Here is a 26,511-nt window from a genome sequence, read left to right on the forward strand (position 1 = left end):
GAAAACAGAGGAACGAGAATGAAGATGAAGAAAACAGAGGAACGAGAATGGAGATGAAGAAAACAGAGGAACGAGAATGAAGATGAAGAAAACAGAGAAACGAGAATGGAGATGAAGAAAACAGAGGAACGAGAATTGAGATGAACAAAACAGAGGAACGAGAATGGAGATGAAGAAAACAGAGGAACGAGAATGGAGATGAAGAAAACAGAGGAACGAGAATGGAGATGGAGAAAGCAGAGGAACGAGAATGGAGATGAAGAAAACAGAGGAACGAGAATGGAGATGAAGAAAGCAGAGGAACGAGAATGGAAATGAAGAAAACAGAGGAACGAGAATGGAGATGAAGAAAACAGAGGAACGAGAATGGAGATGAAGAAAACAGAGGAACGAGAATGGAGATGGAGAAAACAGAGGAACGAGAATGAAGATGAAGAAAACAGAGGAACGAGAATGGAGATGAAGAAAACAGAGGAATGAGAATGGAGATGGAGAAAACAGAGGAACGAGAATAAAGATGAAGAAAACAGAGGAATGAGAATGGAGATGGAAAGGAGAACTGAAGAAGAAGAACGTTGGAAATGCGGAGAGAAACTCGAAAAGGAGAATGGAGGTAAAAAGGAACTGGAGGAGAACGGTAGACTTTGACCCTCCATGGGTTGTCATGCAGCAAATTGTTTTATTTAATTGCAAAAAGTACCGTATTCAACGTGAGCGATAAATGGTTTACAAATATTGCCTGGAACTGTCTGTGTGGGCTATGGTTCTTTATATGCCGTACACTTCTCTCCCGCAGGATACTGAGTTAATTTCCTCGCCCTTCTAAATCCTTCACCATCAGTTGAGATTAAACATGCGATCATTGGAACCAACTGGATAACAGAGGACAACTGTGCAGTGCCAACGTGTTTTTTCGTTAAATTCTCTAAATCTGTTTTTGCACTACACTTTTTCACTTTATATTCATGATGAGAAAGTAAAACGGGACATTTCCCGCCAAATCACGGTATGTAGCATTGCTACCTGGAGGTGGTACGAACTCAGGACCGTAGTTTCGCACGCAACGTTAAGCTGTACGCTTTAACCGTAGCACATACCGCTGTTCTGCGTTTGAAATCAATGTTTTTAAAACAATTCGTCGTGATTTCCTGGAGCAGCACCTAGCAACGCTGCTTTGAAGCTGACGCTTTGTCAGTGACGTGAGAGGTTGGAATATCCGGGATTACAATGAAGTATCTCACTCTTCACTTAATATTGTAGATTGCACGCGTTCATGTCACCTAGTTTATCCACCCGTGCGGGCGTCAATTTGCTAATTGCGACACAGCGCAGCGGTGCTCTCTTACGCAGGTATGGTCCGGTACAGTGTGTTCATCAATTTTCGTTTTGTTTTGGAAGTTCATTATCGTTAGTACCCGAAAATTCACACCCTTAATATCTATCAAATATATATACCTTATTTTATTTCAAGGAGTGCAGTTCGGTGTTCAAATAAGCCACCGAACTGCACTCCTTGAAATAAAATAAGGTATACTAGGGCAGTGATCGCCAAAATCGCCAAAAGCTGTGTCGCGACACATGCCCCTGCCTCCACTCAAGCGTAACCATGCCATCATACCCCCACCCTCTGCTTACTGCCTTCACTTCGATATAAGTAAAGACATTTATCAGCAACTGACGTACACATGTAATGTTACAAGTGTGTAAGAAAATATGTTTCGATGTCTTTTCCAAAACAGAAAACAGATAACATGTAAAAACTTAATTTTAAGGAGCATGGAAGGAAAAGTATTTCTTTTGTGCAGATGACAAAAATATGGGATACTTAATTTGTTGTAAAATTTTAAATGTATAAAATAATAATGCACGTTGTCATTATTCTTCTTGTTACAAAGACTGCCACGCCCTTACCTGTAACTTGAATATTTCATTAATAAACGAACAATAGAAAGTATCGGCTTCTATATCCTAATCGGGATAGAATACTTCAACGGTTTTTTTAAGTATGTAGTGTAATGTACAACTTCGTGACCAGCCTGGTACTTTTTATAATTTCAAATATCTGTTGATGTAAAGTACACGCTCTTTCTATGGTAAATAAGAACATATATTTTATTTTATTAATAATACAAAAATAATGAGTAGGAGGATAAGAAGTTAACACGGAAAACGATGTGTGTTGTTAATAAGTAGAAAAATATTATATTGTTTTTGTTTTTTGGTTACAGTCCGTCTCTGCACTGTTATTCACTGCATTACCTGAGGAGATACCCACTCCACCCTCTCCCTGCGATAGTGGTTGTGCGGGTTGCATTTCTATTACGTCACAATTTCGTGGTGTTTGGCAACTACTGTACTAGGACATTCGAAAAGTAATGGTAACACAGTTACTGTTTCACATTCAATTTATTTAGGTTACTTTTGACATTACATAATTCAAATACAGTCTCCTGTCATGTCAACAATACGTTTCAATACAATACAAATTCAATCAAGAATGCCTCAAATCAATTAATACGTTTCCAAATTCTTGGAAGATGGCGGACTCCATCTGTAGCAGCATTTCTGGATATTTCTCTCACTAATCAATCGAAAGCTCTTCGGATGTCAAGTCTTGATTGAAAGCAAATGCCTCACTTTCACCCAACTTGCAATATATATATATATATATATATATAATTTGAACTTTATAATGCTAGAAAACATGTCAATAAATACAGAGTGTTTGTAGAAATAGATGCAAATATTTTCATAGACAGTAGATAAAATGAATACGAATTACATTCCCCTGCTATTTTTTTCTTACTATAGCGGATTTCGTCTGTAATTAACAGTAAATGGAGCTAGCATGTTTTTAAATCAGTACAACATTTAAATGTCAACTACATTAAACTTCACGCAGAGATGGGTAGTCCTCTTTATCTCCCGGCGATCGTTAATGGATCAATTGTTCTGAGTTCATTATCTAAGTAGGTTACCAAATGAGCTGAAAACATAGAATGTTTGCTTCAGATCATCGAGAATTATCATCAAAATAAGTAAGGAATTTTTTGTTACTTTCTTTGAAGCCGATTTGCATCCGCGCGCTGCTACTAGAAAGCAATGATACGACTCGGGTTACATCCTACCGCTCCCGAATAGGTAGGCTACCCGCTTAAACATTCCACTTTAAAAGTAGCCAGAATTCGACTCAGTTTTCCATGGGATATTTAATGATTGTTTTTTAACCAATAGGCCTACTGAGCATACCAAAAGTAAGTTTAGAAGACATGTAGCATGGGTAAAATTGAGGCTAGACTGATTGGAAAGTTTTTGAATATTTAATTTATATTAGTTGGTAAGACCATGTCAGTAGTACTGTGCATTAGAGTTCTGCCATTGTCAGTTATCCTATCATAATGCGTAATTCTGTTCGCGATGGATTGTTTTATCTATATAAAATATTTTAAAACTATAAGTTACAGTTTGAAAAAGTATGTAAGATTAAAAAAAATGAAATTTAAAAAAAGAGCATTTTGGAAAATCCACATTATTGTGTCTTACACAAAAGTAATTTAAACGAAAAAAAGAGAAATACCAGCAAGAATTAGCACGTTCTTCACATTATACACTGTGTCCACAAATTATTGGGCGTTTACATGCGTATAATACTATATTTTCACTAATATTAAATAGAAAGACATGATATTATCACTTGAAAGAGGGATATTTCAAATCTCGTGTTGCCATCTGCGTTTAATTTGTTATTTAGCGGGAAATGCGTACATCGCTGTTGGAGAAAATTGCTGCCCTACCAACAGGCCGCATCTGGTATGTGCTGGAATACACACCGTGTAAGAGTGCTGTCGCGGTTCGCCGCGTGTTCAAACAGCAATCTGAACGTCCTGATCCTCCCGCATCGTCAATCCGAAGGTAGTACGAACAGTTTCGCGAAAGAGGATGCATCCATCATCAAGGAACAAGACGCGCGGGGAAGTCGAGTGTTATTGAAGAGAATGGTCGATGGAGTGCGTGAAATTTTCATACAGAGCTCTCAGAAATATGTGAGGACAGCCAGTATACAACAGACAACACTTATTGCATAAGGTCACCCCGTTCACCGGATCTCACAGTGTGTGGTGTTTCGTCAAGGACAATATTTACATTCCTCTATTTCTGATATTAAATTTTATTGCCCTCGTTCCTTCATATTGCTTTAAGTAAAAAATATAAAATGACGTTGACAATAATAAATCAGTAATAATATAACCGTTTGGAAGTAAATCTCGAAAAGACAGAGAATATGATTATGTCTCGTGACGAGAATATTGTACGAAATGGAGATATAAAAATTGGAAATTTATCTTTTGACGAGGTGGAAAAATTCAAATACCTGGGAGCAACAGTAACAAATATGAATGAAACTCGGGAGAAAATTAAACACAGAATAAATATGGGAAATGCCTGTTATTATTCGGTTGAGAAGCCTTTATCATCCAGTCAGCTGTGAAAAAATCTGAAAGTTAGAATTTATAAAACAGTTATATTACCGGTTGTTCTTTATGGTTGTAAAACTTGGACTCTCACTTTGAGAGAGGAACATAGTTTAAGGGTGTTTGAGAATAAGGTGCTTAGGAATATATTTGGGGCTAAGAGGGATGAAGTTACAGAAGAATGGAGAAAGTTGCAAAATACAGAACTGCACGCATTGTATTCTTCACCTGACATAATTAGGAACATTAAATCCAGACGTTTGAGATGGGCAGGGCATGTAGCACGTATGGGCGAATCCAGAAATGCATATAGAGTGTTGGTTGGGAGACTGGAGGGAAAAGACCTTTGGGGAGGCCTAGACGTAGATAGGAGGATAATATTAAAATTGATTTGAGGGAGGTGGGATATGATGGTAGAGACTGCATTAATCTTGCTCAGGATAGGGACCAATGGCGGGCTTATGTGAGGCCGGCAATGAACCTCCGGGTTCCTTAAAAGGAAGTAAGTAAGTAATAATATAACCATACTACCTGGACCAGTGCGAATTATGGATTTATTATTTCTGTATTAAAAGTTCCCTTTACTCCGGGTTCAAATGAAACAGTAATGTAAATAAGTTATCAAAGAGATAAAAAAATAATTTCATCTCACTTCCTTTTATTTCACAACTGCGCTCTAGAGATCTGTGCAATTTGTTGTTTTAATTAAGCCCCTATGAATGCTGTCTTGTTTGCTGCTTATACTCATAACTAATTTTCATTTCTTATATATTAAACACAAAGGTACTTAATGAAATATAATTATAAGAATTAGTGCTCAATGAATAATTCGGTGAATTACGTCATAACCTAATTTAAGACCGTAGAAATCCTTTGTAGTTCCAACTCCTTTAAAATAAACCTGTGGCTACCAGTTCGCCCCTGGGTATATATTTCTCCACCGGTTTTGGTTTGAATTAATAAATTGATACATTACACCAGCAGGGGATTGTTATCATAGAGGGAATAAAAACACTTTTAATACACCGAGGGTAGATTCTAAGCAAGCAGCAACAAAAAATAAAATCATTACCTCATTTTACCAAGGGGAGCATGGTTATAAGCAGGCCATTTTATCACGTCATATCGGAACGGGACGCAGTTCTACTCAGATTCTGAAACACTTTCAACGCGGTATAAATATTTATACGTGCGTAGCAATGATTTAATTATTCTAACCCTTAGCTGTAACATAACCCTCCGCTACACATGGTGGTCACCACGCTTCTTACGGGGTCCGGGGTTTGTCGTGCTTAAACGTAGGCAAGAGAGATTGATTATTAAAGGTATGCAAAGATGTTTATAAGAAAAGGAGTCGCGTTTGAAATCATCGATATTATTATATTGATTTGAATAGAAGTTAATGATAGAGAGTTAGAGGTACTAATTTATCCGCATATCATCAGCTAAGTACCAGGTCTCATCGTACCAATTTACTCATTATACCTTACCACAAGACATCTTTATATTCTTCAACCTATACATTTTCAGTTGCTAGAGATTGGAGCTCTCTTCCGAGTGATGTAAGGGATTGTTGGACAATAACTTCATTTAGGTCAAAATTATATAAATTTTTACTTAACAAATTAATTACTGATTAATATTTGTTACAATGAAGTTAACATTCTATTCTTATTATTACCATTAATTTCTCTACATAGAATACAAAACCTCTAATGGCAAAATCTTATTATCTTAATATTCTCATTATATCAATATAACTTACATTAGATTTATATTTTGTTTCCTGTAACATACTTCTAGTAAACTTCTATTAAATTAATTCTCATCAATTTAACCAACTGGCTATCTCAACTCAATTATAATTCTTTACATATTGCAAATAGAATTAATTCAATTACATTAGCTCATAAATTAAGTTATTACTTTTTCTTACAGGTTTTATCTCAATTCAAATAAACATGTGTTAGTCGTTAAAACTTAACTGAAGAATATTGCTGGAGAATCTTTTAAGTGTATTGTAAATATTCATCATTTAAATATGTATGTAGCTTTTGTATTGATTAAGGCTGGCTGAGTGGAATAGAAGACCTTATGGCCGTAACTCTGTCCTGCTCATAATTAGAATTGCAGTCAAAATCTTACTGAACTGCCTATATGGACTCTCATTCAATGTACTGAAAAAACTGACGCACCATTATCATTTTTCTCTTTCTTTTTCTTCTTAGCTTTCATTATTTCTTTACTTGTTTGTCACTTTTCTTATTCTGTTAACTGCCATTGTTTGTTTTTGTTTGTTTTTCTGTTTGTTTAATTGTTTGTTAATTTTCCTACTCTGTTAACTTCCATTGTTTGTTTGTTAGTTTGTTTGTTTGTCATTTTTCTTACTCTGTCATCTTTCATTGTCTATTTGTTCTTTTTTTGTTTTGTATGCTTTGCCTAATGGCAGCCTCTGATTTGAGGAAGATCTGGTAAATAAATAAAATAATGAGGTGGAATATGGCTTACCCCTAATCATTTCAATCCACATAGGATTTCTGTGCACCGGTGATGGAATGAGTTACGTGTCCTGGGTAAGATGTTTTTACAATCTTCCACGACATTATTTCTCTCCGGTCATCAATCTGTATACTATATCTTTGGTAGTGGTCTACCGTACCTCAAAAGTACAGAAATAAGCGAATTAATTGGAATACATTCATGTTTTGTTTCACTCAGTACTGTAGGTTTTAACTATTTTCTTCTGCTATGTGTTGCTGTGGAATGCTGATGCAGGCTAATTGAATTCACTGACTTTAAACCAACGGAGACACTTTGCACTCATCAACGGTTAATACTATTGTAGTATACTTAAATTTGTATAATAGTAAAAATGGATATATCTCCCAAGAAGATGGCGAAAATTATTGTTTCCAGGAAACATACAACTAAGAGAGGTAATCGTCTGATCATGGGACCTGTTTCTGTCAGGTATGAGGTAGGATAGCCCACCTGTCAGCGTTGGATCCTAAATTTGGACAATCATAGGGCGCTCAAGGTCTAAGCAAGCATAAACTCTAGGGATTGGTCCGACTCTCGAAAAACCAACCCACTCTGTGCCAACAAAGTCAAATTTGAGACACAAATTTTTGAATGGAAACAGACTGAAATTAGGGGCGCTAAAATTATCTTCATCATCATCATCATCATCATCATCATCATCATCATGATCATCATCATCATGGTTTATTCTTTTTCTCTTACGTTTTCCTCAGATAGGTCTTTTGACAATACAAGTTTGTCAATCCATTATTTTATAGGGATATAAATGTAAGTGCGCTCCCACAATTGCAAGTTCAGTTGATCCTGTTTATTAACTTTCTAACAGTTCACGATTATGAATACTTTCCAGTATTTATTAAAATCACGTATTTATACGTTAATATTTTTAATGAAACTTTTACAATGTTTATAAACTTCTCGAACTGCTCAAGTTTTGTAACAAATGACAGCTTACTTGTTGGTAATTATGAATTATTATCATGTGCCATTGTGTGCCACCTTGGCTCTGTAGATAGCATACGCGTTACATGTGTAAGAGGTCCGTAGTTTCATACCGGGCACGGATAATGGGAAAGGTTTATTTTCCACTCACGAGACTGGGTGTTTTATCCCTTATCATATGCTGTTCTTTGTTGTCTCACAAGCAAACATTCTCATGGGGGAAGATAAAGTTATTTTTTCTACTGTGTTAATAACGTCATAACAAGTGCTTGTACAAATTTTGGCCACTCGAGCGCAATTATGAGGCCGTCCAGAAAGTGATTTTCCCTGGGACTGCATGGAAAGATTTGTTGAAACAGTAATTATTGCGCTATTTGTCAACATATTTATGTTATTTTATTGGGTTATTTTACGACGCTGTATCAACATCTACGAGTAGGTTATTTAGCGTCTGAATGAAATGAAGGTGATAATGCCGGTGAAATGAGTCCGGGGTCCAGCACCGAAAGTTACCCAGCATTTGATCGTGTTGGGTTGAGGGAAAACCCCGGAAAAAACCTCAACCAGTTAACTTACCCCGACCGGGATTCGAACCCGGGCCACCTGGTTTCGCGGCCAGACGCGCTGACCGTTACTCCACAGGTGTGGACTTGTCAACATATCCCCCAATGAACTTGAGACCATGGGACCAATTTTTGTATCCTTGTGTCGTAGAAGTCAGCCGCCTGGGATCGGAGCCAGCGTTTGATAGCCGTCTGCAGTTCTCTGTCGATCCTATGATATGACAAATGTATTAATTCCGGTGGAGAATATGTTGAAAAATAGCTCAACAATTGCTGTGTCTGTTCCAATAAATTTTTCCAATGAAATTGTGTTTTCTTTCTGTTTACGGCCCCTGGCGAATTATTTTTACGGCCCTCGTAATTGCGGTCGAGTGGCCAAAATTGGTATGAACACTTCTTTTGGCATTACTAATATGATGAAAGAAAAAAAATAACTTTTTTTTTTATCTGCTTCCATCAGAATATTTTCTTGTCAAAGGTAGATCTGTGACGAACTGATCATACGACAAGAAAAGCCCCTCATTGTGAGGTTGTATTCAGTGCTGGTTCAAAGCTAGACTACGTCGGATTGTAAGTCTGTATTAGGAAGAGGTGGTGAAACAGACGAAGAAAGAAATGAAAAAATAATCTTTATCGATTATTATCCAGTCCAGCCAGGCCCAGCGTGATATTTCAAGTGTAACCTAGCTGACAGAACACGAAAGGTTTCATTGCTGTATACTTATCCATCACGGAATGGAACAGTCAATTACTGAAGATGCATGAACATTTTCTTGTTGCAACTTCTATCGACAATGGAGGAAGAGGAAAAAAACATCTAATGTGTTATATTCAGTTTATTTTTATATAATTAAAATCTATCGGCAACCAAATATATTAAGACAGAAATATGTACGTGTGAGAAATATATGATTATAACTACGAGGGCCACTTACTACGTCATGGCAACTATTTTTTTCCGCAGATTCCCAGACCTCAATCCACATTGCTTGATATGCAACATTACATTAGGACAGTGATGTCAACTGATGCCCATAGCAGCAAGCGCGCGCTTTAGAGCCTAGGAGAGCCTGAGCGCTTTACAGCGGAAAGGAAAGAGACAGACGAAAGAGGTAGTATAGGCTTATGCCGCTTGATCGAGCTATATACAGGGATGCCAGCATTGATTCAATGGATAAAGGGAAGAGAACTTATCAAAAGTGTATCCATGTTAATTTTTAGATTTGTCTGAGAAGTATAAGTCTATTATAAGAATGTAAGTTTTAATTTTAATGCTCATTCTTCAGAAGTTTGCTTTTTTATTCAAAAGGAATATTTTCTCAATTCTTTTACACAAAAGTGAAATTTTCAGATATGTTTGTGTAGTAGCCTTACAGATACTGAAACAATGTTTTGTAAATCTAATATATCGTAAATATGTATTACTAAAGATAATGTATTAAAATATATGAAAATATTCGCATGGAAAATGTTTGCAAGGAAATAAATTAACAAAGCAAATACAGTTACATCACAAACAAAAGATATGTGTCTATGTGTTCCTACAACGTCAGGTCTATAGCTTCAGCAGATTTCGAGATAATTTAATATTCTGATAACATAAAGTTGCGTACCAATATCACCCAGAAGCATAATGCGATAAGAGTTTTATTAAGTAATATTAGTTACAGTTAAAAGATATACCTAGACAACTTTGCTTCATACTATAATATTGTTTTGATTACTTTTATAAGGCTAAAGATACCATCAATATCAATTTCAACGTATCATGTCATACTTAATGTCTTTCTTTGGGATAATACAGTATTTTCTTTACGAATGATGTGTTTAATTCACTTAGCACAGTATAGTTGTAGGTATTATGGAATTTGTGTGAATATTCCTTCTTTACTCTTTATTACATTATTAACGTTTAAAACACAACTGCAATATTAGGCTAAGAAATAGGTGTTAGTACTTTTGTTTTACAAACAATATAGAAAATATCAGACAGAAAGAAGCCATATAAAAATAACGACATAAAATTTCACGTTCCGTTTTAAGTTTGTGCACCACAGTTTTCTTAATCCAACAGTTGCTTATTTCTCCTTCCATACCTAGCGCTTAATCCCCGCGCACGATGTCAAGGTTCGAAAAATGCGCTTGCTTTGACATCACTGCATTAGGATGTATAGTAGTTATAGATGCCGCTATATGGTGCAGATATTTAATGGCAGAAGAAGAGGGATGCGCAAAAGTCAGTCGGTTAATTGTTGATGTTTTTAGTTTGTCAAGTATAAATATGAGTCCGCTAGAACAACGTACATACGTAAAAATAGCAGTGTTTCGCGAGAGAATGTCACGCACAACCTGTAGAAGCTGTTGGAGGTCGTGCTCTGCCGTGTTGCAAGATGGGTAGCAGTTTTCCAAAGTGGACGAGTAAAAAGTACCGACAAACCTCGTAAGGGACGACTAGGATTGTTCGTATCGATGTTGCTCGTGCCGCGATAGAACATTGCTTAGATATCGACAGCCGATGGTCTCTACAGGAGTTGGCAACAGAAACAGGTATTGACCAGGCAAACTGTACATAAAATGTTACGGCACGATCTGCATATGCGCAAAATTGCTGCTAAATGGGTGCCACATGCACTAACAGAACAACAAAAGTGGACACGTTACGAAACGTGTCGTGTGAACCTGGAACGATACGAACGTGAAGGAGACATCATGCTGAACAGGATCATTGCCATTGACGAAATCTGGGCCAGGGATTATGAAACCGAGCTTAAACGCCAGTCTGCTGGCGTCAAAGTCTCTTGAGTAACAGTTTTTTTCGGTCTCATAATTTGTGAATAGACTCATCACACACATACGTCTTTAATAGCCCTGGGTTTCAATGTAGATTCATTAGACAAGCATCCAAAAATGTTTAAATATTGCATATTTTATTCTTAAAAATAAAAAAGAAATAGGGCAAATCGTAAGACAGCGAACGCTAAGCTCCGCCCACGAGCCCTTTCCACTTTTCCCCTACAAGCTCACCACACACTCTAGCGGGAAAGAGTGGAAATAGGGGTTTAGGGTTGGGTGACATCTAGTGGAGGAAAGTGGAACAAAAAGAGTGAATGCGGCATCTACGAAGCAAAAGAGAAACTTCATCCTGTTTCCCTCTCCAGCCTCTCCTTCTCTCTTGCTTGCTTCATGTCTCTCTCTTTTTTTTTTCTTATGACTTTGCGGAGGATAGTATTCGATCCGGTATTCTTCCTAACGATTCCTAACGAAACGCACGCACGCACGCTTTTTGGTCACGCTTTAGACCTCTCGGCTATCGAGACGAGTTGGTGGTGGAAGGGAAAATGAATCTATTTATGTTCAAGGGATCTGCCATAACGTATTGCAGAAATTCAATGTGTGTCGTTGGATATGTCTTAGTACGTCCGTTGTCTAATGCACATTAATTTAGTTGTATTGTGTTGTGTTGTAAAATATGAAATACGTGCGAGACGGTAGGCAGTGATCCACCGAAGCGGGGCAGATAATAGAGAGAGAAAGTAGAGAGAGAGAGCAGGCGAGCGAGGTGCCGAGCGGCGAGGGTTGGAATAACTTCAGCTACTGGCGTTTGCTGTTTTACGATTTATCCAAGAAATATTAATCAACTGAAAGAAATATAATATATTGGAATTGTATTCACCATAAAACCCAGAGCTATTTTTATTCACTACGTATCTGTAAACTTAAATATGAGACATGTCCAGAAAGTAAGTTTCCCTCACAGGTCACAAATAGCAGGCCTGCATTGCGAGAGGCTAGTGCTCGTGTGTGACAGAGTAATGGTGTGGTAATGGTATGCGACAGGTTACATGCCTGATTCCTCACAGTAGCACCAGTATAGCGGATGAAGATGGCGGTTATAATTCCATCCCCGCCGATTGCGAAGTTCGTTCTGTGATAAAGTTTTTCAACGCACACAGAACATGATACCGATCGAAATCCATCGTCAACTGTGTGAAGTGTATGAGCCGGACATCACGAGCAAGCAAAGCAGATGGTGCGTCACTGGTGCAGGCAATTTTCAGGAGGTCGCCAGAATGTGCACGGTGTGGAGTGGAGTGGTGGCCATCTCTCGCCACGGATGATTTTGTGCAGCAAGTGCGGCAGAGACCCGTCTAGCTAGAGTTCCTGGGTAGCTCAGTTGGTGGAGCGTTGGTTCGTTTAACCAAAGGTTCCGGGTTCGATATCCGGCCCCGGAACAATTTTTCCTTCGAAATTATTCAATTATTGTCGGACCATCGGATCTGTGCCCCTTCAGCGCTGTCGTCGTTCTTGGAAAGGTTAACACCTGTACTCACTCCATTCCACCCGCTTTCCTCCCACCACGTTAAACAGCAGGCCATGAACCTTGCCGAATAGGGATGTTGTTAAACTTCCGTCGAACGGTGTCATAAATAACTGGTCCTCCATGCTACAATATCATTTCTTTCAATCAAAATACATCTTGTATTTCTACATTTTTTAAACTAAATCCCATATCTCGAATCACTTTCCGTAGGGTATCTCTCCAACCTTGGAAATTATTGCTTCTCTCGCAACTTTCAGTAATTTCTTCAATGTTGGAACTTCTTTCTGCACGGTATAAAATTCTTGTATCTTTCTTCTTAAAATACATCGGTTCATATCATCTACAAGAATAATTAAAGGTTAACTTGGTCTGTTCTTCCCTGGTGATTCTAGCTTTTCATCTCCTGCACAGACTCCCTCTCTCCTGATTTTCTTTATTAAGAGCTCTGACCTGTCTATATAAATTACATAAAATGTTGTATTATTAGTATCAGTTAAGTAAGTAATTTTAATACGTAATCAATTGAAATAAAATAAGCCTCACCTGTGATAGCAGCTGCTCTTTTCGTTGCCTGATTTATAGGAAACAGATGTTGACCAGTTTGTTTCTCTTCATCGCAAAATGCTATTACGTGCTTGGTTAATAATATTTTTTTTCGCCACTCCGTGCTACAGTGTTCATGTTGAGTTGACAACACTGGACTACAAGTGCAAATAAACTGTCCCGCAAGAAGGTCAAAATTGTGAGTAGTGGGGGAGAGAAAGGGAGAGAGCTAGAAAAGAGAGAGAGAGGAATGCAGGGAGAGAAATGAATTACCGAGGCTGAGAAGGAATTAGGATTCAGTTCGCATATCTTACGGGGGCACAGATCCGATGGTCCGACAATACTAATCATTGTCGATGAACAACGTACATTTACTTTAGTCTGAACTTTTGTCGACTTGATAATTTATAGATGGGACGATCAGATATTGGCTAAAGGCTGGTTCACAATAAACCAGGAACGGAAATGAGAACGAGAACGGAAATATTGTTAAAATAAATGTATTTAAATGTGAGCATTCAAAATTAACGAGAAGCTTGCCGGAGCCCGGGAACGGGAGCGTGATAATTAATTGTGAATGCTCACATTTAAATATATTTATTTTAACAATATTTCCGTTCTCGTTCTTGTCGTTTCCGTTCCCGGTTTATTGTGAACCAGCCTTAGTCTGTTTAACATTACTCCAGAAATGAAAGTAGTGCATCCCTACTAAACGTCTTCCACTTGACGTTGTAGTTTGGCAGGTCACGTGCAATTATGTGGGAAGCGAGTTGTTTGTCATCCGGTAGGAATACCTCCTTGTGTTCCGCTCCGCCCCGCCGACCTCGTCGCAGATTTCCCATGCGAGTACTTCTGCTGTGTTGTAATGCAATCTCAAGTTGTGATTTCTTGAATGACGTAAGAGACTTGAGGCCCTCGAGCGACAAACTGTGAGATGGCTGTTGACCAGCTCGATGAAAGACTCGGCGCCTCCCGTAATTAGCGCTTACGTTAATGAACCTCCAGAACGCGTTAATTAACTACGGAACCTCTACCCGTGAGCAAACAGACAACTGTGATTAATTCTACATCTGTCATACACAACCCCGTAATCAATTCTCAGAATTGCCGTTGTCATCATTAGGAGTCATCTCGCACAAGCAAGAGAAGAGGAGCGGCAGTCTCTGTCCTAATTCGGTATTTTAGAAGATGGGGCTGATATATCCATGTTTTGTGAATTCGTTATCATCTTTACCTTATCAAAATTATCATCCTAAACCTGAAAATAATATTTTTTTGGTATTATAATAGCAGCTTTTAACTTCGCAAAATTAGAGTTAGGCTAATATTCTTAAAATATTTATTTAATATTCGTAATAATATCATCATAATATTCTTAACGATATCACCTTAATATTCGCAACAATATCGCTGTAATCGTTAGAGGAATATTTTCTTAGTCTTCGTGTTAATATTGCCTTTATACTGTATTGGTAATATCACCATAATATTCTTAACATCGTCTTAGTGCTTGAAATAATATCGCCTCATAGCAAGATAACAGCAATTTTTCCTCGAAACTATTCAAATCAACTTACAAGGAGTTTTACCTGAAAGCTTGATTTGCATAATATACGTCACTGTTCGTTAACATAAAACCACAATTTAAGTCACACAGAGTTAGTGTGCACTCAATGTTGGTTGCTTGACGGTTGTCAGCCCACTTTGAAGTCTGTGGATATAGAGGGAAAAATTGGATCGGGGTCTGGTAGAGTTCCCGGGTAGCTCAGTTGGTAGAGCGTTGGTACGTTTAACCAAAGGTCCCGGGTTCGGTATCCGGCCCCGGAACAATTTTTCCTCGAAATTATTCAAATCGACTTTACAGGGAGTTGTACCTTAAAGCTTGATTTGCAAGATAATAACATTTCAATTTCAATATTAAAAAAACATATCTTCATATTCTTGATATTAACGATTCCAATATTCTCTGTAATATCGTCTTCATATTCATGACAATGTATCGTCTTCATAATGTGATTATGTCTTCTCCATATTCGTGATAAAGTGGTATCCGTATTCGCGATAATATCGTCTCCATATTTGCCTTGATATCGTCTCCATATTTGCCTTGATATCGTCTCCGCTTTCACGATGATAACGTCTACATATTCGCGATAATATCGTCTACATGTTCGCGATTGTATCGTCTCAATATTCGCGATGATATCGTCTATATGTTCGCGATGATACTGTCTACGCTTTCGCGATGATATCGTCTATGTGTTCGCGATGATACTGTTTACGCGTTCGCGATGATTCGTCTCCATATTCGCGATGATATCGTCTCCGTGTTTGCAACAATATCATCTACATTTTCGTCTCCATATTCGCGATAATATTGTCCCCGTACTCGCAATTATATCGCTTCCGCATTCGCTATGATAATGTCTCCGTATTCGGGAAATATATCGCCTCTATATTCGTGATGATATCATCTCCATATTCATCATGATATAGTCAGCATATTGGCGATGATATTGTCTCTATTCATGATGATATCGTCTCCGTATGCATGATATCATCTTCGTATAAGTGATTATTTCATCTCCGTATTTGCGATGATATCGTGTCTGTATTCGTGATGATAATGCCTCCGTATTCGTGATGATAATCCCCGTATTGGTGATACTATCGTCTCCGTATTCTAAATAATAATCCTTATTTCAAACCAATAATATTTTCTTAACGGGAGGAAAGGTCGGGGCAGAAAAAGTTATGATAGACAACATTAAGATATATGGCTCGTTTGCGGAGTCTAAGAGGAAGGAGAAAAATAGGGGAGATTTGAGAATGTTGGGTTTGCAGTGAAAGACCTGTCCTTGGACAGAAAACTGTGAATTAATTAAATGATTATAAAATAAGTTACAGTCCATCATTTGAACGTTTTCTGTCATGTAGAATTTACATAGACCTACAACTACATACAATATGAAATAGACAAATAATAATAAAATTTCACAACTTCAAGAAACTCTTCATGTCAGAGATTTAAAATGTAAATCTATGGAGAAAAGTGGAGAAAAGGCAATATTTTTTAGCGACCATGTGTTATTCAACCCAGCAGAAGCTACAGATCCTCTGCAGTAAAACTAATATGGGTACAAGTACTGAAAATGTTCTAGTCTTCTCTAAATTCTTTCTTATTCATACTGTTGTGCGACCGTCACTTGGGTCGCACTGATTGCTAGCCGGATGGCTACTGCGTTCGTCTTCTGCTCTTTCTTGTCAGGATTTCCGACACCACCATTGTACACAACAATGGAAAACTACTTTTCGGGAATAACTGGAGCTCTCAGGATACTATAGGAAACTACATGGCTACTAAACTAAGTCTGAAAATGATTGCGTTATTGTAACACTACTTGATTTATTCTATATTTACAAAAAAAAATATAAAAGTTACTTACAGGGAATTTCATCAGATGACGCCATGCCGCTTCTGAGTCTCTCAAATTCACACTCTCTGTCAGTCTTCTCCAACTACCCAACTGCTTCCCGCGTCTCCTTTCCAACACTTTTTATGTTTCGGTACCCGTTTCCCGCCCGGGGTACCGACCACTCCATCCACCAAGTGAGATGGTCTTAAAACACTTTTGATATCACGTACTTACAAATATCGTCTTAATCAATCATTTCTTATACTTAATTTTAATTTAGTGCATTATAGTGACAAGTCACTATAATGAAATTACGCGCGAGAAAAGAGTCCGAACAATGCGTGACATAATTTAACCAATTAAAATGCATGCTTTGTCCTACTGGACCAATGGGATTGGGCCAGCAAACGATCTGAAGCGTAAGAATACTTTCGTTGTAGGCAGTGATTTTACCACGCGCCCGACAAGACTCTATATCGCTGGCTAAGCAGCTCGACCGTGTATTCCGCTGACATTGTTCCACGTTTCAAATTTAATACTCTACAGAGAAACGGAAATCATGCTACAGGGCGTTCTTTAGCCCTGGGGCATAACAATACTATAAAAAGTTGAATCGTATAATTAATATCTATGTAGGTAGGCCTACTTAGAAACATTGTCATCAGGCTGAGTTTGTGGCTAATGTGTAAATTACAACTATAATCAGGTAGTACATCTCACTTGACGATATGTGTCGGAGGAAGAGCGATTGTTTGTATGCATCTGAAGTCTGAGTAGTGTAATATGTAGCTAGTTGGCGATGTATGCAATGGAGGGGGAAGGGAACTGGCCATCATCTCTTGGCTTAGTTGCGTAATGAGTGATGTCTTAATGGTTTCATTTATAAAGTTCTAACATGTCTTCGGACGATTGAGTAAACAACTTAAACGTTGATTTGTATATTAATTTTCAGAATTATGCTTTGTTCATATGTAATGCTAGAGAGGGAGACAGCAGTCTATATGACAATAACTGAAACGCTACTTTAGATTTCGTATGAAATACCCTCTATACACCGTGTCGTGCTTAGAGGGATCGAGAAATAATTGATCATTTTAAGTGTGAATAATGATTTATTAACATATCTTTTTGAATAACTTAATGTAAAAATTCTCCGAGATGTGTGCTACTTGAGTTGCTCTGCAGACATCTAAACGGTATTCAACCTCCCGCCGAGTGTTCTGTAGCATTTGCGGTGTCTCTAGCTCAGCTGCATTTGTGATGTGTTGTCTCAGTTCCTCCAAAGTCTTAGCTCTGCCTCTTTGGTACACAGCATCCTTCAACAAAGCCCCAGAACAAAAAGTCCAAAGGGTCAGATCGGGTGACATGGATGGCCAGGCAAGATGTCTTCGTCTTCCGATCCAGCAATCGGGAAATTTTTCATCCGAAAACTCACACATCCTTTGATGATAATGGAGTGGAGCCCCAGTCTCCTGAAAAACCGATCCTGAGGGAAGTTGGTCAACAACAAAGTTCTGCAACATGTCCAGTACACATTTCCTCTGACTGTAGTCTCCACGAAAAAGAAAGGTCCAATGACGGAGTTCCTCATCAATCCACACCAAACATTCACTGCTAGCCACAGCACGCACTGAACTTTCTGTTGTGGTGTCCACATGTTTACCATAGCGTGTTCTCCTACAAAAATGGCGCCAGGCTTGTTTTAGTGCCCTAGCAACAAATAAACGAAAATTACGCATGCAGCTGTTTTCAAACTGTGTTGCATAAACTTGGACAGTTTCTCTATCTTGTTAGATGTAAATCACAATGATATCTTTCTCTGATTTTAAGTGGTGAGCATTTATTTCAAGATTCCTCTAAGCGGGACACGGTGTAAAATAATGATTTAGTTAATATTAAGTACATAATAGTTCATGTTGTTTTAAATCTGCATTTAATACATAAATAATGTAATTTACTTTACTTAACCGAAATAAAGTTACTTAGTCAATGTCAATATGAAGGAAGTCCAACTTACAAGCATACAAAGTGATTGAGTTTTACTGAATTGCATTTTTTATTATTCTGTGAGGAAGAGTGAATCCATACAGATACTGTACATCCTTCATACATCAACTATTAAGATTAGTCTTGTTAGGCGCATTCTCACGCACACAAGTCAACTGTGCTAATATTCTCTGCGTGTACAGAGTTGACGCAGATATCCCTACGTGCTCCTAGACCAGTGATGTCAAAGTAAGCGCATTTTTCTGACCTTGACGTCGTGCGCGGGCATTAAGTGCCAGGTATGCTAGGAGGAATAAGCAACCTGTTTGATTAAGAAAACAGTGGTGCACAAACTTCAAACGGAACGTGAAATTTTATGTTGTTATTTTTATATGGATTCTTTCTGTTTGTTATTTTCTATATTGTCTGTAAAACAAAAGTACTAACACCTATTTCTTAGCTTAATATTGCAGTTGTGTTTTAAACGTTAATAACATAATAAAGAGTAAAGAAGGAATATTCACACAAATTCCATAATAACTACAACTATACTGTACTAAATGAATTAAACACATCATTCATAAAGAAAGTATTATCCCAAAGAAAGAGACTGAATATGACATGATAAGTTGAAATTGATATTGATGGTATCTTTAGCCTTATAAAAGTATTCAAAACAATATTATAGTACAAAGCAAAGTTGTCTAGGTATATGTTTTAACTGTAACTAATATTACATAATAAAACTCTTATCGCATTATGCTTTTAAGGTGATATTGGTGCGCATCTTTCTGTTATCAGAATATTAAATTATCTCGAAAGCTGCTGAAGCTATAGAGCTGACGTTTTACCAACACATAGCACATATCTTTTGTTTGTGATGCAACAGTATGTGCTTTGTTAATTCAGTTCCTTACAAACATTTTCCATGCGAATATTTTCAAACATTTTAATACACTATCTTCAGTAATACGTATTTACGATATATTAGATTTACGAAAACATTGTTTTAGTACCTGTAAGGCTACTAAACAAACATTTCTGAAAATTTCACTTTTCTGTAAAAAAAAAGTTTAGAAAATATTCCCTTTGAATAAAAAAGCAAACTTGTGAAAAATGAACATTAAAATTAAAACTTACATTCTTATAATGCACTTATACTTCTCAGACAAATCTAAAAATTAGCATGGATACAGTTTTAATAAGTTCTCTTACCTTTATACATTGAATCAGAGCTGGCAATCCCTGTACTTAGCTCGACCTAGCGGCATAATACTACCTCTTTCGTCTGTCTCCTTTCCGCTGTAAAGCGCTCAGGCTCTCCTGGTCTCTAAAGCGCGCGCTTGCTCCTATGGGCATCAGTTGACATCACTGTTCTAGACTAACCCCCCTCCCCACTTCCGCAACAGTGACAGGAGAAATGCTAGGAAGGTAAGGACGCATTGAAAATCGGCACGAACGATATCAGTGCCTATAAATGGGGAAACGAAAGAACCTTGAGAAAAGCCGCATCTGTGACCATATCCGGCACAATTGTCACTATGAATTTTTCAATTGAAAAATATCAGGTCTAATCGTGACTTGAACTTAGGATCGTCGTCCCAAACCACGCAGTCATTGCATTTTCGTATTTACTGTACTTATTACACCATATTTTTCTTTGGAATAGACTCTAGAAAACTCCTAGCAAACTCGAAGTATTTTCCTTTCCTCCAACCACGTGGCGTGTTAGCAAACCATCCCTCCACCCATTTGTTTGCATCGCGAATGACTTGAAGTGAGGTCCTCTCCAGTCTTATTATTGTTATCATTATTAAAGCGTGTAATGTTCGTATAACGTAATTAGAAATTCCACAGCCTTGTTTATGTTGGCTGTATTTATATCACCCAGAACAACATGGGTTGTGGCTGCCACTGCATGTTTATAGTCCTTGTTGCAGTGTTCTATGTGCTGGGCTGACATGCAGAGATATTGCCGTATGTGGAAGCTGGATCCAAAATTCACGGAGAGTTCTTTATTTGAGAACCCGATGTACACAAATTTGTCTATTTAACATTTTCTCCAGTAAACTTTGATACTTCCACAGCTGTCATTTAGCTACAGTAACATATCCTAAAATCATCTCCTCTTCTGCTAACAAAATCATATCATCAGCGAGTCTTGTGCTTATACAGAGTATCAGGGGTATAAGTATCATTATTTTAACTAATGATTGTTCGTGTCATAAGAAAGAAAAAATGTCCTCACATTTTTTTTCTAATTGCAATATTGAACTAATAATTAAATTTTACAATATTAGGCGTTTGGCAACGTTGCTGGATGGGGAGAAGGGAGTTTAGAAGTACACAGTACAGCTCAAGCGGGTACAGACATACCGGTACAAAACAGATGCTCTGTTCTAATGCAGGGGCGGACCGTTGTTTACATAAAACGAACAACAAATACAAACTTTTAATCTCATTAATAGAACTTTATGGTAAATTTCCATTTTATTTAACAATATTGGAAATATTGGTCCATTTTTTTATTGTACGTCTAAAAATAAACAATAATGGTTTACTGCACAAAATCACACGAACTTTTTTTTAAATGCAACATTTTAATCTCTCCCGCTTTCATAAAGCAGTACCATTTTTAAAGAAATTTTTGTTTGGGTGATTTTCGAAACGGGGTAAGAGACTCCTAGTTTCTAATAATCGTTGAGAAACCGCTACAAAAGTTCGCCGATTAGGTAGCCTTCATTGCGGAAAACATTCACGGTACATTCTTCTTGCCTCACTTGAATTACACGACTTTCTCCATAAATTAATAACATATAATATTTGTAAACTGTGAATGAAATTGTAAGTTCTTTATCGAATACCCTGTACTGAACTGCCATCCGCTCGGCAGTAGAACTGTGGACAGGGAGCTTGAACTCAGCTGACTCGTACTTACGTCTGTGCAGAGTACTGCCTGCTGAACGTTGCCACGTCTCTCACGCCACAATATTAACAAATTTAAGAATGCACTTTTATTTAATTTCACGAAAACGTAATAGAACACACAAATATTTATTTAAACTAATATTAACTCTTTGCTAGATTCACCGACTGATGTAATTGTTTTCGTAATTTTACTAACGATATAAGCAGTGTAATGCAAATAAAATAAGCCAATAATTATTTTTCTGGAAAAACTATCAAGTTTTGACCCTATGTTGTATGGACATTTTTTTATCCTGCAGACCGTCCCCGACGACTGCGAAAAGGACGGCACTTATACCCCTTACACTGTGTGTGTATATATATATAATTATATATATACACATATGATAATTTTGTTCCGTTGTAACTACTAGACCAACGACTACTTTCCAGTATAGAAATAAAGCTGTGGCCATTAGTCTAACACTTTACTTTTAGATTTTTCAAATAGATTTCACTATAACATTCAGTGCGTTTAAATCTAATTAAAATGTTATATTTTATATTTTTATTTATGTAGAATTAAAAAAACGTCGTTCGTAAATAGTACGCTAGTTACAGTATTCTTAAATATGGAGAACGCTATCAATTTACTTAGCCGAGAATAAAGAAATAAAATTACTGCGTTAAGACCTCTATTCGATTATTGGCGCCAGAGATTCTGAATTATTCCAAATTCCATTTCCTCGCCGAGGTTAAATTTTTAAAATCTCATTATTGAATCAGAGCACAGACTGAGATTGGAGTCTCAAGAAATTAATTATCGTAAAGGGCGTGGAGTTGTAAGACACACGTGCAAACACTTTGCTTTATAATTTCCACCCCTTTCCGCTCCGTGTCTCCTCTTCTTGTGGAACTGGCTTGACGAAGTAGATTTGTGACTCTCACAGTGTTGGATTACAAGGTGCCACCAAGATAATTACGCATTATAATGGGAATTTGTAAAGCAAATCTTGAATTCTATGACTCCGTGATTGCATGATGAAACAGGGGGAGGGAAACACAGAGCTTCTCAAGTTCAAATACAAGGAGGAAGGCAAAGAAGCTGAGAGAATACGAGCTAAGGAGAAATAAGGATAGAATCGTGTGTGTGTATGTGTGGAGGGCTACACAATCTCTTGTTCCGTCATCATAGTCGTCTAGAGTACACTTCTCTTCAGAACTGTTTACTGTAGCTGTTCTTCCCATCAAAGATTGGAAACCTGTATGGAGAAAAACAAGCTGAATAGCCAGTATCGTTTCCAAGGTAACTGGACTTCCATTTTCCTTTTCGGTGATATATAGGCCTAGTCAGGCTAAACAATAAATAACAAATATCAAAATATGATTCATTATTATTCAGTCAATATGGCTTATGCATTGCATTACATATGAAAGAAAAACATACAAGAAAAAATATTGATGTGTTACATCCTATTTAATCTTGATGCAAACGTTTTCGCCCCTAATGGGGCATCTTCCGGTACAAATGTATCATCTAAAATCAATTACAATACAAGCTTACATTAAAACTGCCTTGACTAGAATAAAATATGACATAGTGACTATATTATCTATATCAACATTAATTGTCCTGTCAAAATTAGAAACGAATTCATTTTAAAACAATGTGAATGTGCTTAGCTATGCTAAGTAGATCCCTTGTATGGTATCTCAAATGTATTGTGTTAGTATTTTAATGATTTTATTGACAACACAATACATTTGAGATACCATACAAGGGATCTACTTAGCATGGCTAAGCACATTCACATTATTTTAAAATGAATTAGTTTCTAATTTTGACAGGACAATTAATGTTGATGTAGATAATATAGTCACTATGTCATATTTTATTCTAGTCAAGGCAGTTTTAATGTAAGCTTGTATTGTAATTGATTTTAGATGATACTTATATTTGTACCTGAAGATGCCCCATTAGGGGCGAAAAAGTTTGTATCAAGATTAAATAGGATGTAACACATCAATATTTTTTCTTATATGTTTTTTTTTTCTTTCATATGTAATGCAATGCTTAAGCCATATTGACTGAATAATATTTAATCATATTTTGATATTTGTTATTAACACGAGGCTTAGCTGAACATTTTCCAACATGAATTGTAAATTAAACAATAAATGCTCCAATAATCAAGCGGAGCAGATAGCAATCCTACAAGCTCTAAAGATAATAACGGAAATTGACATAACAAATATGGAACGAACAGTGGCGATTTACATAGACAGCAAAGTCACAATAGATTTACTCAGGCACAACGACAAACATGGATACGTAATAGAGCAAATTAGACAAAACCTTAAAATCCTCTTTAATCAGCATTGGAAGATTCACTTTAAATCAGTCATTCATGTCAATTGATGCCCATAGATGCAAGCGCGCGCTTTAGAGCTCAGGAGAGACTGAGCGCTTTACAGCGGAAAGGAAAGAGACAGACAAAAGAGGTAGTATATGCCGCTTGGTCGAGCTACATACAGGGATGGCCAGCACTGATTCAATGGATAAAGGGAAGAGAAATTATTAAAACTGTATCCATGTTAATTTTTAGATTTGTCTTAGAAGTATAAGTGTATTATAAGAATGTAAGTTTTAATTTTAATGCTCACTTTTCACAAGTTTTTTTTAATTCTCAACTTTTTTTATAGAAAAGTGAAATTTTCAGTTATAGTCCTATTTATTTAGTAGCCTTACAGGTACTGAAACAATGTTTTCGTAAATCTAATATACCGTAAATATGAATTACTGAAGATAATGTATTACAAATTTTGAAAATATTCGCATGGATAATGTTTGTAAGGAAATGAATTAACAAAGCAACTACTGTTACATCATAAGCAAACGATTTGTGCCCATGTGTTGTAAAAACGTTAGCTCTATAGCTTCAGCATGTTTAGAGAAAATAATTTAATATTCTGATGATAGGAAATTGCTCACCAATATCACCTTAAAAGCATAATGCGATAAGAGTTTTGTTATGGAATATTAGTTACACTTAAAACATATACAGTACCTAGGTAACTTTGCTTTGTACTATAATATTGTTTTTATTAGTTCATTGATTACATTTATAAGGCTAAAGATAACATTAATATCAATTCCAACTTATGATATCCTACTCAATCTCTTTTTGAGGGGGATATCACTTTCTTTATAAATGATGTGTTTCATCCACCAGTATAGTACAGTATAGTTGTACTGCTATGGAATTTAAGTGAATATTCCTTCTTAACTTCTTGTTATGCTATTAACGTTTAAAACGCAACTGCAATATTAAGAAATTGGTGTTAGTACTTTTGTTTTACAGACAATATAGATAATATTAAACAGAAAGAAGCCATATGAATATGACGACATAAAATTTCACGTTGCGTTTGAAGTTTGTGCACGACTGTTTTCTTCATCCAACAGGCTGCTTATTTCTCCTTCCATACCTAGCGCTTGATGCCCGCGCACGACGTCAAGGTCAGAAAAATGCGCTTCCTTTGACGTCACTGCTTTAAATAGATAAAAGCACATGTTGGCATCCATGGAAATGAAATGGCTGATAAACTAGCTAAGAAAGCAACAGAATCTACAGCAATCTAAATAAGATACCTAAGAGTACAATAATAGACGCAGAGAAAAAGAAAAGCACTGAAAAATGACAACGGATGTGGTCAAACACAACAAATGGAGCACCAACGAAGAGATTTTTTCCATCAGTGACTGATAGGATGAAAATCAACATACCAGCTACACTAAACCTTACATCAATACTAACTGGTCACGGGAAACTCAGATCTTATTACTACAGATTCAGAATTTCGGAAAGCCCAGGATGTCCTTGTGGAGAAGCTGACCAAACAGTCGATCATCTTCTGTGGGATTGTCAAATCTTGAACCAACAGCGCAGTGTCTTCAAGGCAGCAACAAGGAGTGGAAGAAATTGGCCAGTAAATTATAGGGACATCATAAAAGAGCATTTGAGGTTATTTGTGCAATATATTAACGCTATAAACTTTGAACAATTGTAAATATATGTCTCAGTTTTGTAACATCCTTATACACACTTAATAAGCAAAATATTTTAATCAACAGTAATCTCACTAGACGTTTTGATTTATCTAGAGAAAATCAAAACTCGAGTGGGATTTAATTGACTATTACACGATTAGAAGAAAGTATATAAAGATTAGAAGTAACGAAGTACTCCAATACAATAAAATATTAATTGACTTACGAAAATACAACTGTCTTTAAATGTATTATTGTACCATCTCAACATTACAAATATTACGCTAGATGCATGCTAGATGGCAGTAGTGAGCAATGCCTTGTCGTCGAGAAGTTCTCGATCTGTTATACACGATGGCAATGCTACTAGTCAAGAAGGATTTGTTGATTCAGTTTCATTTTTATTAAAATGCAACATTCCACTTCAATTATCCGAATCCCAGTAATCAACGTCACTTGACAGATGATTTTCAATAAATCTTAATATTAAACAATCTCTGATACGTGACTATCCATAATATCATATAGCAGAAGCTATAACATAACCTAATATACACAAGTGTTAGAAAAGTTTTAATTAACGACGATGACATAAAAAATAAACATGAATAATTTTAAAAGGAATAATTATTGAATGTACAATTTTCAAATTTGAATGTGGTTGGTGGTTCAATTGATGTTATATTGGACGTATGCGTAATAGAAGTGGAACTCGTTGATTTAGGCCTACATGGTGTATTCAACTTATTCAGGATTTCCGAATGGTGCT

This window comes from Periplaneta americana, chromosome 2, assembly GCF_040183065.1.
Source record: "Periplaneta americana isolate PAMFEO1 chromosome 2, P.americana_PAMFEO1_priV1, whole genome shotgun sequence".
Taxonomy (NCBI): domain Eukaryota; kingdom Metazoa; phylum Arthropoda; class Insecta; order Blattodea; family Blattidae; genus Periplaneta; species Periplaneta americana.